The sequence below is a fragment of the Strongylocentrotus purpuratus genome, unplaced genomic scaffold (assembly GCF_000002235.5).
Source record: "Strongylocentrotus purpuratus isolate Spur 01 unplaced genomic scaffold, Spur_5.0 spur5_scaffold_3, whole genome shotgun sequence".
NCBI lineage: Eukaryota > Metazoa > Echinodermata > Echinoidea > Camarodonta > Strongylocentrotidae > Strongylocentrotus > Strongylocentrotus purpuratus.
In genome coordinates this window covers 12,982,722-12,989,233 of record NW_022145609.1, presented here as the reverse complement: position 1 = coordinate 12,989,233, position 6,512 = coordinate 12,982,722, and positions in this window count along the sequence as shown.

Here is a 6,512-nt window from a genome sequence, read left to right as displayed (position 1 = left end):
TGTGTAGGTAGCATTACCGGGATTCATTAAGTGGTTTGTGCAGTTCACTTCATTGACACATGGGTTAGGGAAACATGCATTAATGTCTTTAGAGCAGGGCAAACAATATCACAGCCACAAAAGAAAATACAACAAAAATAATCAAAATCATGCAAACTAAAATGTTTTCTATTACCTGCGAGCTTTGTATATTGTTAAGTGCAATTTGTTTATGTTTTACAAGTTGGGCCTAGCTTCTTCTAATGCCAAACCCGTAGATTGGGATTCTTGCATATGTTTGAACTAGTCAGATTGGACTACATAAATCATTGTGCAAAATGTGTTTTTGATTAATATAATGGGTGATATCAAAATGAATATAAAATCAAAATAGTGTGCAAATATGCTTAACATTAGCATTTTAATTGAACACTTTTTTTTTTGGGGGGGGGGGGGGCTCTAGTAGATGAAAACTGAAAACCTCATCTCTAAGATTTTTTTCTTTTAAAAGTCTCTTCTATTATAAATTTTAACTGTTTGATAAATGATTAGTTTTCTCTTGATATCTTTTCATTGGGTATTACTTATGAAACTTCACAAATAATTTCATTTTGGACCTAGACAAGGCAGAGGAATACTTGTGAGGAATCAAAATATACATGATCCATTGTGTTATGCATGCAAATCAACACTAACAAACTGCATAATTCATACTTTTGTCAGTAACTCCAAATAGTTTTAAATAAGAAATCTCAATAAGTTGGCACCAGTTTTAGTATTTCTATACCTACGGTTATCAAGAGGAAAGATACCCGCTTGCAGCATTCAGATATAAGCATTTTGTACTTTTGAACTAAACAAATTGTTAAACCAAATTACTGGTTAGATTTATCAAATACATTGTTCATGTCATGCTCAACTGAAATATATTTCACCTAATTTCGAGTTAAAAAGGATAACAAAAATGACATGGCTCTCACAAGTCCTCTGAGAATTTTTTTAAAAACCTGCAAACTTCGTAGTTTAAAGAGTGATTCTGTCTACAAGATCAGCAAATGAACAAAATCTAAGAATGTTTGTAATATACTGAACACAATTCATTTAACATAATTCTACCTATGACGTAAAAACATACGATCAATATAAACAAAAAACCTAGAAATATCACAATCTGTATTGCCGCGCAATGCGAATGTACCCCCAGCAGTGGCAGCGATTGTGTGTCATCCTTATGTTCGAAGGAGGGGCAAAGATTCCCCCTCCCCTCCCTGAGACAAAAGGATGAAGTAGAGATCGCCACTAGTGGCTCGGACTAATGTCAAGACTAGGAGCAGCAAAACAATATGTGTGTAGATTAGAGTATAATGCATCTCTGTAGAAAATTTGAAAGAAATCTTTCAAGAAATGTGGCAGTTAGAGCGCACAAAAGACAACCACCACAATATGACCTTTGACCCTATAACAGACGAAACACAGGTGGCAGCATCAACAAACACTAAAAATTAGTAGATTGTACTTAGACACACCTCGATCATACAACATTAGAAAGAAATCCGTCAAGAAATGTGGCAGTTAGAGCACATAAAAGACACTTGATTTTTGACCATATAACAGACGGAACAATAAGGGAAGCATTACCCAAAAGTGTAGTTGTGTAGACTAGAGTATAATGCATCTTTGCCGAAAATTTGAAAGAAATCTGTCAAGAAATGTGGCAGTTAGAGCGCATAAAAGATATTTGACCATTGACCATATAAAAGACGGAACAATGAGAGCAGTATCACCCAAAAGTAATAGTTGTGTAGACTGTAATAAGACATACCGCGATACAAAATTTGAAAGAAATCCGTCATGAAATATGACCTACAGAGCGCACACTGGTTGCAGCATTATCAAAAAGAGTATAGGGGCATAGAGTTTACCAACATACACTTTCATACTCAATTTGAAACAAATCTGTCAAGAAATGATGCAGCGAGACCGCACACTAGAGTGCACTCAAGACATCTATCAAAATATGGCCTTTTACTCTATAGAAGACGGAACAATGGAGGCAGCATCACCAAAAGTTATAGTTGTGTAGAGTATACCAAGATACATCTCCATACACAATTTGAAAGAAATCCGTCAAGGAATGTGGCAGTTAGAGCGCACACAAGAATATGACGCGGCGGCGGCGGTGGCGTAACGCTGCTGAATCCAAAGTACCCCGCCGGCATACTGCCGAGGGATACAATAAAGCAGAGCAATTCAAACATTCATGCAGAACGAATGAAAAAATCAATTTGACATGAGTCATGCATGAGTCAAAGAATAAATCAGTCACCACACTGCTCTATTAAGATAACAGGGTACATAAAAATATAAATATATATCTCAGTTTCCTACATATATGCAGCTGATACATACATGTCCTATTACATTTTATCTACCCATGTGTATATTGCTTTTCCTTCATGCTTTTTATGGGGGACTCCTGTAAGAATAATTCCTCTTATTTCAAAAGTGCTTCCACTACAGTCTTCAGCTCTTAGGTATTCTGAATAAGTGTATTTTTGAAAGGGATAACTAAGCTGCATGATATGTTACCAAATTCACAGTGAGTTCCGTTGAATCCATCTGGACATGAACATGTGTATCCATTGACCAAGTCCATGCAGTTCCCTCCATTCATACAGGGGTTGCTCGAACACTCATTGATATCTGGACCAAAAGAGAGGGGAAAATGATGTTAGCTGGGTTGGCTTCATATCTTATCCTACTTGTTTGTATGTTAATAGCCAATTAAATATACGAAAGAATATATCAAGCCCTGCAGATGCCATCATTCATACCAGTTCTAAGGGAATCTTGAGAGTGCCAGGAATGACTAAAACATAAAATCTAACTCATTTAAACTCAACACTGTCCTGAACATTTCAGACAACAAATATTGTACACAAGCTATATAAATGCAGTGAGAAAGTTTATAATAGCTGAGAAGTGAGCATAGAAAAATTAAAAAAATAAAGTTAGATATCTAACCTGGCGAATATTTGACCATGCGGTGGACTAAGTGAAAATCTTCTCCTGCACATTTTTAATTACACTTTGTTTGTCCAAGGAACGTCTCTACTGCTTAGTTAGTGTTCAGAATGATTTTAAGCCAGTTATTTGTATGCGCCTTGAGCATCTCTAGAGATAGATATGTTGCGCTTTATAAATATTGTTATTATTATTTTTATTATTAATGAAATTAAGACCCCGTTTGCAGTGAGCAAAAAGGCCGGGCCGGGCCGGGCCGAGCAGCGGCCAGGCCTAGCACTGTAAACGCGCAAAAGGCCAAATGCGAGGCCAAACTGGCATCGCACTTGGCCCTGCTCTGGAGGTAGTCTAAATGCGAGGCCAACGGTTACTCCGGAAGTGAAAGTTCGCCGTGTATAGAAAATGATATGTTACCAATTTCACAGTGAGTTCCGATGAATCCATCTGGACATGAACATGTGTATCTATTGACCAAGTCCATGCAGTTCCCTCCATTCATACAGGGGTTGCTCGAACACTCATTGATATCTGGACCAAAAGAGAGGGGAAAATGATGTTAGCTGGGTTGGCTTCATATTTTATCCTACTTGTTTGTATGTTAATAGCCAATTAAATATACGAAAGAATATATCAAGCCCTGCAGATGCCATCATTCATACCAGTTCTAAGGGAATCTTGAGAGTGCCGGGAATGACTAAAACATAAAATCTAACTCATTTAAACTCAACACTGTCCTGAACATTTCAGACTACAAATATTGTACAAAAGCTATATAAATGCAGTGAAAAAATTTATAATAGCTGAGAAGTGAGCATAGAAAAATTAGAAAAATAAAGGTAGATATCTAACCTGGCGAATATTTGACCATGCGGTGGATTAAGTGAATATCTTCTCAAGCACATTTTTAATTACACTTTGTTTGTCCAAGGAACGTCTCTACTGCTTAGTTAGTGTTCAGAATGATTTTAAGCCAGTTATTTGTATGCGCCTTGAGCATCTCTAAAGATAGATATGTTTCGCTTAAAAAATATTGTTATTATTATTTTTATTATTAATGAAATTATAACCCCGTTTGCAGTGAGCAAAAAGGCCGGGCCGGGCCGGGCCGAGCAGCGGCCAGGCCTAGCACTGTAAACGCGCAAAAAGCCAAATGCGAGGCCAAACTGGCATCGCATTTGGCCCTGCTCTGGAGGTAGTCTAATTGCGCGGCCAACTGTTACTCCGGAAGTGAAAGTTCGCCGTGTATAGAAAATGATATGTTACCAATTTCACAGTGAGTTCCGATGAATCCATCTGGACATGAACATGTGTATCCATTGACCAAGTCCATGCAGTTCCCTCCATTCATACAGGGGTTGCTCGAACACTCATTGGTATCTGGACCAAAAGAGAGGGGAAAATGATGTTAGCTAGGTTGGCTTCATATCTTATCCTACTTGTTTGTATGTTAATAGCCAATTAAATATACGAAAGAATATATCAAGCCCTGCAGATGCCATCATTCATACCAGTTCTAAGGGAATCCTGAGAGGGTCGGGAATGACTAAGACATAAAATCCAACGCATTTAAACTCAACACTGTCCAGAACATTTCAGACTACAAATATTGTACAAAAGCTTTATAAATGCAGTGAAAAAATTTATAATAGCTGAGAAGTGAGCATAGAAAAATTAGAAAAATAAAGGTAGATATCTAACCTGGCGAATATTTGACCATGCGGTGGATTAAGTGAATATCTTCTGCACATTTTTAATTACACTTTGTTTGTCCAAGGAACGTCTCTACTGCTTAGTTAGTGTTCAGAATGATTTTAAGCCAGTTATTTGTATGCGCCTTGAGCATCTCTAGAGATAGATATGTTGTGCTTTATAAATATTGTTATTATTATTTTTATTATTAATGAAATTAAGACCCCGTTTGCAGTGAGCAAAAAGGCCGGTGGATCAATACATAGTTGTATTTCTAGATAGAAAATGAAACCAGCTACAAATGTACATGAAACACCGTTACGAGGAACTGGCAGCTCCAGAGGTTGCGTGCGGTGCGTGTATCCTTGGTTCTCCTTGAACTTCTGATAGAAATGGATTTTTTTTAACTGCTTTTTATATACACCAAAGACTAGACAGAGTATATCAGAACCAATGTGCCCAAAACCCAAATGTTTCAAATGTCATACCAACACATATCGTTGTGCTACCAGTTTGATGTTCATAGCCAGTTTTACACATGCAGTTGAAGCTTCCTACTGTGTTCATACAAACAAACTTGTGGTGTCATCACACGAGCTGGCAACAAGGCATTCATTAATATCTGCTCAAAATCATAAATTAGAACAAATTTGAGGAAGAGCATTGGTTGAAAATAAGCACCACTCCATCTAATCTACACAAACATCTTCCTTTAGAAATAAAAACTTGGAGATTATTTGATCAATGACCTTTGACATTACCACCCTATCTCAAGGTACAATAATGTCTTCTTTGTTCGTTTATTGAAAACCCACCAAATATACAACAGGATATCACCAGCCCTGCAGATGCCATCCTTCATACCAGTTCACAAGTGCCGACAAATGCAGACAACAAACATCAGTAGACACATAAACATACATTCCTGTACATGTATGTAAGGTCAATACCAGCAAAGTGCATATCGATCACAATATCAGCATATCAAATACAAAGAAAAATATATTGAAATAAAACTATCATATCAATACCTGGGGCAGATAGCAGATATCTAAATATGAAAATAATCTCCTGCTGCCTTTTATTAAGGTGTTATAGTTCCCCTCTAGCTATTTTATTTAGTAACATTCAGACACATTTCACACAAACGGATGTGTACCGGTATATACAAATTTGGTATAAAAATATCATATTAGAACAAGCTGGGTAGTTTGGTGGATCAATCTGGAATCCAGGATTACAGGTGCAGATGTACCTTCCAGGCGTGTTGGGTCACCTTCCTATAAAGTACCGAAGTGCTAACGTCCTATTTGCCCATCAACATCTAGGATACTGATTCCAAACTACAGAGTCTGAGCATGAGGTTCACCACAAAGTAATTCAAGCAGTGGGCTGGAGCAGTGTTAGGCGCTGATGTGACCACCACACCACCGTTAAGCACAAAATTGTTTGGAACCTGCAACCTTGACAACTCTGTCTGATGTCACACTTTGGTACTCTATACAAGTGGTTGCTACAGCAGGTTTTACTATGTATCATATTATAGCGTACCAATGACCTTTGATCCAGACCAGAGCTATTTGATATGAGTATGAACCACCAATCCCCCAGCCAAGGGCATTGACAAGGTATATTCAATTGGTAATTTCATTTCTGCTAACATCCTGCTGTGAGGAACACGATTGAAAAAATAGAATGACCTGCCGAAATATAGTCTTTAACCACACTTGACTGTAGACAAAAAAACACATTGACTAATGAATTCTCTTATTCTCTTATTAATACATATGCTGCAATCACAGTTATACACCTTTAGGTCA